This window comes from Diachasma alloeum, unplaced genomic scaffold, assembly GCF_001412515.2.
Source record: "Diachasma alloeum isolate Michigan unplaced genomic scaffold, Dall2.0 Dall_scaffold_00314, whole genome shotgun sequence".
NCBI classification, from domain to species: Eukaryota; Metazoa; Arthropoda; class Insecta; order Hymenoptera; family Braconidae; genus Diachasma; species Diachasma alloeum.
The window spans coordinates 116514-123934 of NW_021680453.1; the positions used below are offsets into that span (position 1 = coordinate 116514).

At 39.5% G+C, this 7421-nt stretch overlaps 1 protein-coding gene across 3 annotated transcripts in view; it reads left to right on the forward strand.

Moving 5' to 3' along the window:
- LOC107039974 (metallophosphoesterase 1) overlaps positions 1-7421 on the forward strand; it is a 58263-nt gene that overhangs the window by 4433 nt on the left and 46409 nt on the right. Inside the window, exon 1 of one of the 3 annotated variants that reach the window (XM_015259855.2) lies at positions 4668-4877. The exons of the other annotated variants lie outside the window; for them this stretch is intronic. The gene's annotated coding sequence lies outside the window, so the exon portion shown is untranslated. Of the gene's footprint in view, positions 1-4667; positions 4878-7421 lie in introns of those variants that run through there. 3 annotated transcript variants of the gene reach the window in all.

The window sequence follows — 7421 nt, forward strand, 5'->3', positions numbered from 1 at the left end:
TCTCCCCTCCTAATTGAGATTAAGGGATGAAAAAAGGGCAGTTCGACGGAGAATTTTTTTCATTCCTTAATCTCAATTAAGTGAGAAGTGAATTTTTAATTCGCGGGCGAATGGTGAAAAGTCACTGTGCGCCGCAAAACAATGATTTTTCTTACTGGCCCATGAGTTTGGTGGCAGTTTTTATTGTTTTGTTACAGAGATTAAGGTATGACAGAGGGTTGACTGATGGGGAATTTAATTCTCCGTCGATCTGCCCCGTTTTCATCCCTTAATCTCAATTAGGAAGGGAGAAGTGAATTTTTAATTCGCGGGCGAAAGGTGAAAAGTCACTGTTCGCCGAGAAGAAAATTATTTTTCTCACTGGCCCATGACTTTTGTCATAGTTTGTATTTTTTTGCTAGAGAGATTAAGGGATGCAACGGCGATCGATTGATGGGGAATTTAATTCTCCGTCGAATTGCCTTTTTTCATCCCTTAATCTCAATTAGGAGGGGAGAGGTGAATTTTTAATTATCGGGTGAATGGTGAAAAGTCAGTGTGCGCTGCGAAAGAATTATTTTTTTTACTGGCCCCTGAGTTTCATGGCAGTGTATATTCTTTTATTACAGAGATTAAGGGATGAAAGAGGGTTAATTGATGGGGAATTTAATTCTCCGTCGAATTGCCCTTTTTTCATTTCTTAATCTCAATTAGGATGGGAGAGGTGAATTTTTAATTACCGGGAGTCACTGTGCGCCGCAAAACTATTATTTTTCTTACTGCGCTGTGATTTTCATGACAGTTTCTTCCATTTTTTACAGAGATTAAGGGATGAAAGAGGGTTAATTGATGGGTCATTTAGTTCTCCGTCAAACAGCCTTTCTTTCATCCGAGAGAGATAGAGATAGAGAGAGAGAGAGAGTGAGAGAGAACGAACGGCTGACGAAAAACCTCAAATGATTCTTTTTCTGCCATTCAGTCCGTGATGTTCCACAGACCCGTGCGCCTATGCGCAAATGGTCGGAACAATGCTGTAGGGAGTGGGAGCGAGACGGAGACTTCTCTCTCGCACAAAAGGTTCTCATTCCCGGCGCCGGATTTAGGGGTTGGAGCTAGAAAATTGCGTTTAACTTTGAATCCATAGGAGATTCGCGGGTACGATCAAGACAAAATTTGTGGTAAATGTTCTAATAAAAAATATGGAAGAAAAAAAAAGAAATCCATCGATTCAATGTCAAGATATAAATAGCAACATACATTAAATTCGCTCTAAATAAATAAACAAGCTATTGATGAAAAAACACTGATGTTCCGAATTACAAAAAAAAAAAAATTCATTAACTTCAATTTTTTAAATAGAGGTTATGTCGGGAATGATGAAACCTCGATTATAACATTGGTTGTCATGTGAAAATGACATGAAAAGTATGAAAACTTTTGAAATAAATTTTAATTGGCAAATGTTAGAAAACAAATGACTAGAGAGTTGAATAATAAGGTCCCCTTGAATTGAAGTTAATTATTCCCCAGTATTATCAATGGGAAAGTGCCTTGGCTGGAAACATAAGGCGTTAGTTTTAAATAAAAGAATTTTAAATCTGAACAATTATATTTTGAAATTTTGGTGAGTTTACAATTATAATGATGGTCGAACAACTTACGTGACCTTCTTCTCGTTGTGCTTGTACAGGTTTGTCGTTTCCTAATTCTAAAGTTATCTATTTACAATAATTTCGTTTTAATTACTTTGAATGAATGAATAATAATTATTTGAGTTCCAAGATGTTAATTGAGTTCCGATATTTTCAGTTGCCAATATAAATTATCAAAGTATCATGAAAGATTCTATTCATTGACAAAAAGTCGTAGAATATTTTAAATAAGTAAAGTTACGAAAAACTCTACATTTGATTGTTACTTCAAAATTACTTGGGTCCCCACTTTAGGACTGAATGAATTTATCTAACTCAGAGAACGGGCGTCTCTGCTAATTCTAAACTTGTGACTATCGCACTTGTAGAATCGATGAAAGTAGCCAACTGAAGGGTTGATGAAGAACTGGAACGTGTAGTGGAACTGACTTTTTCCGCGTCGCGGCTCCCTTTTTATATTGAATCGAAAGTGTGTCATCAGGGGTGTAAGGTTCTAGAAGCTTCTCCCTGGTTTTACCATTGTCTTCTGCAGGTATCCACCTAATTATTGGATTTCTTTGAATATTATTCGGGAATTGGTGGTGACGTTTCTCCTATCCCTTCATGGAGCTCGTTGATTGGTGATTAGGTGACATTAGGCCTCCTCATTTTCCGTTTGGACTTCCGTAGTTTTTCCAAATTTTGTGAAGGGAATAGTCAACCATCTGCTTCCCCTAATTGACGTATCATAACTTGTGGTTATTTTTAGGCGTTTTTCCCCTAATTGAGTCATAGCATCACACTTCCGCTATATGGTCACTGTCCAGCTTAGTCACCCGCGAACCCTGTTAACCCATTGCGCCACCAAGCTCACGAAAAGTATCGGTATGATGGTGGTGGGGGACTAACCAACGAGTACGCGCAACATGGCTGTGTGCGACTGCGGCCGAGTATTGGTGCGTTGATGAGTTCCTCACCTCACCGAGTGTCAGGCCCGTATCCACCTTTTCACTGTTTCACTCAATTGTTTTTCCTTCAAAACTCATTTCTACTCTATTATTTATTACTTTTGTGAATTGATTCGTGATCAAGAGTTATGTGAACAAACCAGAAAGTTGGAAATCTAGTTTTAAGGTTACGTNGCTCACGAAAAGTATCGGTATGATGGTGGTGGGGGACTAACCAACGAGTACGCGCAACATGGCTGTGTGCGACTGCGGCCGAGTATTGGTGCGTTGATGAGTTCCTCACCTCACCGAGTGTCAGGCCCGTATCCACCTTTTCACTGTTTCACTCAATTGTTTTTCCTTCAAAACTCATTTCTACTCTATTATTTATTACTTTTGTGAATTGATTCGTGATCAAGAGTTATGTGAACAAACCAGAAAGTTGGAAATCTAGTTTTAAGGTTACGTTAGGTAAGTCTGTTGACATGGTTCGAGATTTCTGTCTTTCGTTTGCTTCTTCCAAATAGAAAATTGAACTACAAATCAACCAAATATCATTGTCAAACTCTCAAATTGTATATGTATTGGATATTGTATTTTTTTTATCATTCCGAGACAGGGAAAACGGTGCAAACATTGATACTATATTCTTTCTCTCGCTCAGTTCATCTCTTCCCCTTTATTATTATCAAATGGATTCCCAATTATTCTTTATCTGATTATTGAATGTTGGAATTCATGCCTGAATACAAAAATTAATTTCTTAGTTTAGTTAAACATTTTCTCTTTTCCACCCAAACACTCAGGGTGACATTTATGGCTTTTCTTAGAAAATAGAGACGTGAAGAAAAACAGTCCTCATGGTGAGTCACAAAGGAGAGGCTGAAGAAAATTGAAACAAGGGCCTTTTGTCAAATGGGTCCAGAGAGTGAAAACTCTCATGACTTTTAGTTAGTCGTCCTAGAGACTTCGTTGGAGAAAGATATACCTTCTGCGTGCGATCATTAAAGAGTTTTACTTTGAAGAATAAAACTAATGTGTTTTTATTGAGTATTCCTACACATAATCCAATATTGAATATTTCATATTTTTGTCCACTTGGAGATAGTCAAAACGCTGAAAACGTTGACGTGGTTTTTTTTCCCGGGTACGGTGGTTTTTTTTTCTCAAAATTATTAAATTATCATAATTTCAAATGATGTGTAAGGGATTCTGGGGAAATCCCTTCGCTCGCCGCGGGATCATCGGAAAGAGTACCGGAAAAATCGTAAGTACGCAGAGAAATGACCCAGTCGAGCCAATAGTTTCGAGTCAAGTCGTTGGTTAATAATTAGAGATTTCGAGTCACTTTGGATTCATTAGAACTTCGGTTTTGCGTTCTAACGCCTTTTTTTTATTTCTTTTTGTTATTGGGAATCTGGTTTTGCGTTCTGACGCCCTTTTGTATTTTTGGACTCGTTTTGTCTTCACATTGCGTTTCGCGCCTTCCGTTTGTTAATTGGATGGGGGAAGAATTAACTATATAGGGCCGATGGAATTTTCGTGGCTTAGGCCGAGATATTACCGAGCTGCGCGATCATTCTTGAGGATTTTTTTCCCTGCGTTTCGAATTTTCGGAGATTGTGTAGGAGTAGTTGGAATACTACCGCTCAATTAGTGGATTTTAGGGGTTTGGGAAGGGTTAGTTTTGGGTTAGGTGGAAGGTCACGCGATCAATCCCGACCGTTGTTCTCGCGTGAATCGCCAAGGTCGTTTTAGTTCGATTTTTCTAATTGTTTTTATATTTTGTAATTAAGTTTTGTTCGTTTCTTTTGTAATTTATTTCCCTAGCCCCGTGATCCCGAGAATACGACTCCGGAGAGGAGATTATAGTTAAATGGGAATTTTTCTTGAGTTAATAACCAACTCTGACATCCATTTCAATCAGTGTAGTAATTAATTTTTGTATAGGGTTATTTCAATTTGAATTTCGTTAGGTAGGAATCCCGATTACCGATCGTTATGTAATTGTTGCGCCATCCAGGCGCACGTGGCGCTCTGTCCACGTCTCATCTCCGTGCGCCAAGCCGCCATCGTGGCCCATCGAGCGTCAGTATCGATTAGCCTCCTCACATGTGACACACGTGAGTGTAACGCAGTTCGTTCTCGCCGCTGCGAAAATTCTTTAGGAGCTTTTCTTTTGTGTGTGTGGAGGCAGAGGACAATTATAGTTAATCGGGAGCGTACCGGAGTGGGACAAGACTTTTTGAGGGCCCGGAGATTTATATGTGGAGGCTTTGCCGGGGAGCAGACAAGCGGGGAGTAGGGCGTCGTTCCGTTGGTGAGTTTCACGAATTTTTTTTTGCTGTTGGGAATCATTTTGTAGTCTTCTCATCTCAGGGTTTTAGGATAATAAATTATTGATTTTGAGGTCTTGCTCTGTGCGGTAGAGCTTAAATAACGCCCAATAATTGCATTAATCGCCTGTCAGGTTTTGCGAGTTTTGACGCCGCGAGAGATTTCGCATCTGTCTTTCTCTTCCGATGGTAGATTTCATGATTCTCTCTCGCACCCGTAAGGATAATTATGTCATTTAAGCGAGAGAATATTTCGGGAGTTTTACGTTGGGATTTTGGAGTAAAAGCCGTGCAATGTCCGACTTCAAGGGCACTTCTGCGCTAGACGCCTTCTAGAACACCTCGAGCTTTTACCTCTCGGTCTTGCCAGTCGTTATGGCTTAATGAATTCGATGTTTCATTTATTTAAGAACTCTTCGGGATTTCTTGCGTTCCTTCGATTTTCTCGGGATATAGTCCTGTTTTCGTTTCGCTCCGATCGTTTTCAATGTTGCGTTCACCGCCTTGGGATGAAATATCCCTGGAAATACGGAGTAACTAGGATTTTTGAGTGCCGACGGCTTGTTAGAATTTATTGATTTTTTTTTGTGCGTTCACCGCCCTCGTTGGAGACATTCTCATGCGGTTTTTCGCTTCAGGGTCGCGCCTCCGTAGATTCTATGTGCCGCGTCCATCGTTTTAGCTACCACGTGTTCGTTTATGCTCTCGAGCCCGCGCGTTCCCGAACATTATGTTGCGCTAGATTTTCCATTGTAACTTGCGTCTGCGGCGCCTTAGGAATTTCAGGTTTTCTTTGAAATCCTTACTCTATTACGTTCCATCGTCGGGGATGATTTTTGCAATACGGGATTAAGAGTAATTTTTCTTCGTTATTGCTAAATTAGCCAACCCTCGTCCGATATTATTTTTTTTTCTTTTCTCATTTTGTTCCATTTTTGAGGTTACTTATTTATTTTGATTTAATAGGTTTTCCTTTTTTTTTGGGTCTCTCTGCGTACATCGCGTGATATTAATTACGGTGTGATATTATTGTGATATTGTGGAATTATTGTTAATAACTTTGATGGATAGATATATAATTTTTTTTTGGTCTCTCTCCCTCAATCTCAGAGCGGATCATGGTTTCTCTTTTTGAAAATTATCACGATTATTACTCTTTTGGTGAACTTGTGAGACAATATAAATCCGTACATTTCAGCAATAAACTTTGGCCTTGCGTGTCTTTCTTTTAGGATAAGAGCCCAGTGACCCGTTCTCCACCTGAACCTACCTCTCTCTCCACAACCGACACCCTGAGCAGCGCAAGCACCCTGTCACCTTTCCCTCGGCCCCTTAGGTTTAAGTTTTGTTGTGTTCGAATTTTTGGTTTCGTTGTACCCTTTTGCTTCGGTCTATTTTCGGTTTGTTGTTTCCGTCGAGACAAAAAAAACAACTGGCGCCCATAATCATCGAGTTTCTGACATTGTCAAGGGAAAAGGGCGAGTTAACGTCCATTTTTATCCCCAGTAAAAATTGGCCACGTTACAGATGGAAAAAAGAATAATTTCTATTTTTTTCGCTCATAACTATTATATTAATTGTAAATTATTGTTTCTGACTCTCTCTCAACGCTAGCGCCTATGATTTTTGAACGGTACCGCACATACGTGCCTGGGCGCGCCATCCCCACCTCTGTCGCTCCGCTCGGAGCTATAGAGTGGGGACAGACGATGGTGGCGCAATGGGTTAAACGGTGAGGTTCCGGGTTAGCCCCAAAATGTAGGTTTCACCCCATTCACATTCTCATACATTTTCAGAGGTGTTATTGATTTTTCTATTGCCAACCGGTAATGAGATTCATAGACATCTCATGCCTTTCTAATTTGTTAAAATTGTAATATTTGATAGTTTCCACAATTTTAAAACAAGGTAATATAAATTCATTCATTCGTGATTTAATTCTACATGGATAATTTTTATGGGTGTCGTCTCTATATTTGATTGGGTTACCCTTTTCAATCTATTATTCCACCTTCTCTATTCCTATAAGGAACCTTTGGGATCTTCGCATTTGACTCTCTTTACAGATGTGTTCATAAAAATTATGAAATAATGGTTATTCCATAGAGAAAATTATTTTGGAAAAATGGATCATAAAGCATTTTTCGACGGATGTCGCATGGAAAACATTTTTTTTCCCATCTGATCTTCACGCGGCTCTGAGGGATGAACGGTTGGGAATAGAGGTAAAGTGCCCCAAACATTTTTTGTGTAGAATTTTGAGCTCTACAACTTTATATATCACATTTTTGGACGTACAGCGCGTTATTCACGAGTTATTTCAAAAAAACGGTTTTCAGGGGTAGTTTTTTGCCTTTTTCAACTCCCGCACAAACTTGGTGAACATCAAACATCCGCCATTAGTTTCATACGCCCAAATCACAAATTGTATCAAAAATGGAGCCTGATTAGCAAACATTCGTATGTTAGACCTTCGTTCATTGGACTACTCCGGACTCACTCGACGCCGGAGAGCCGTTCGGGGTTTC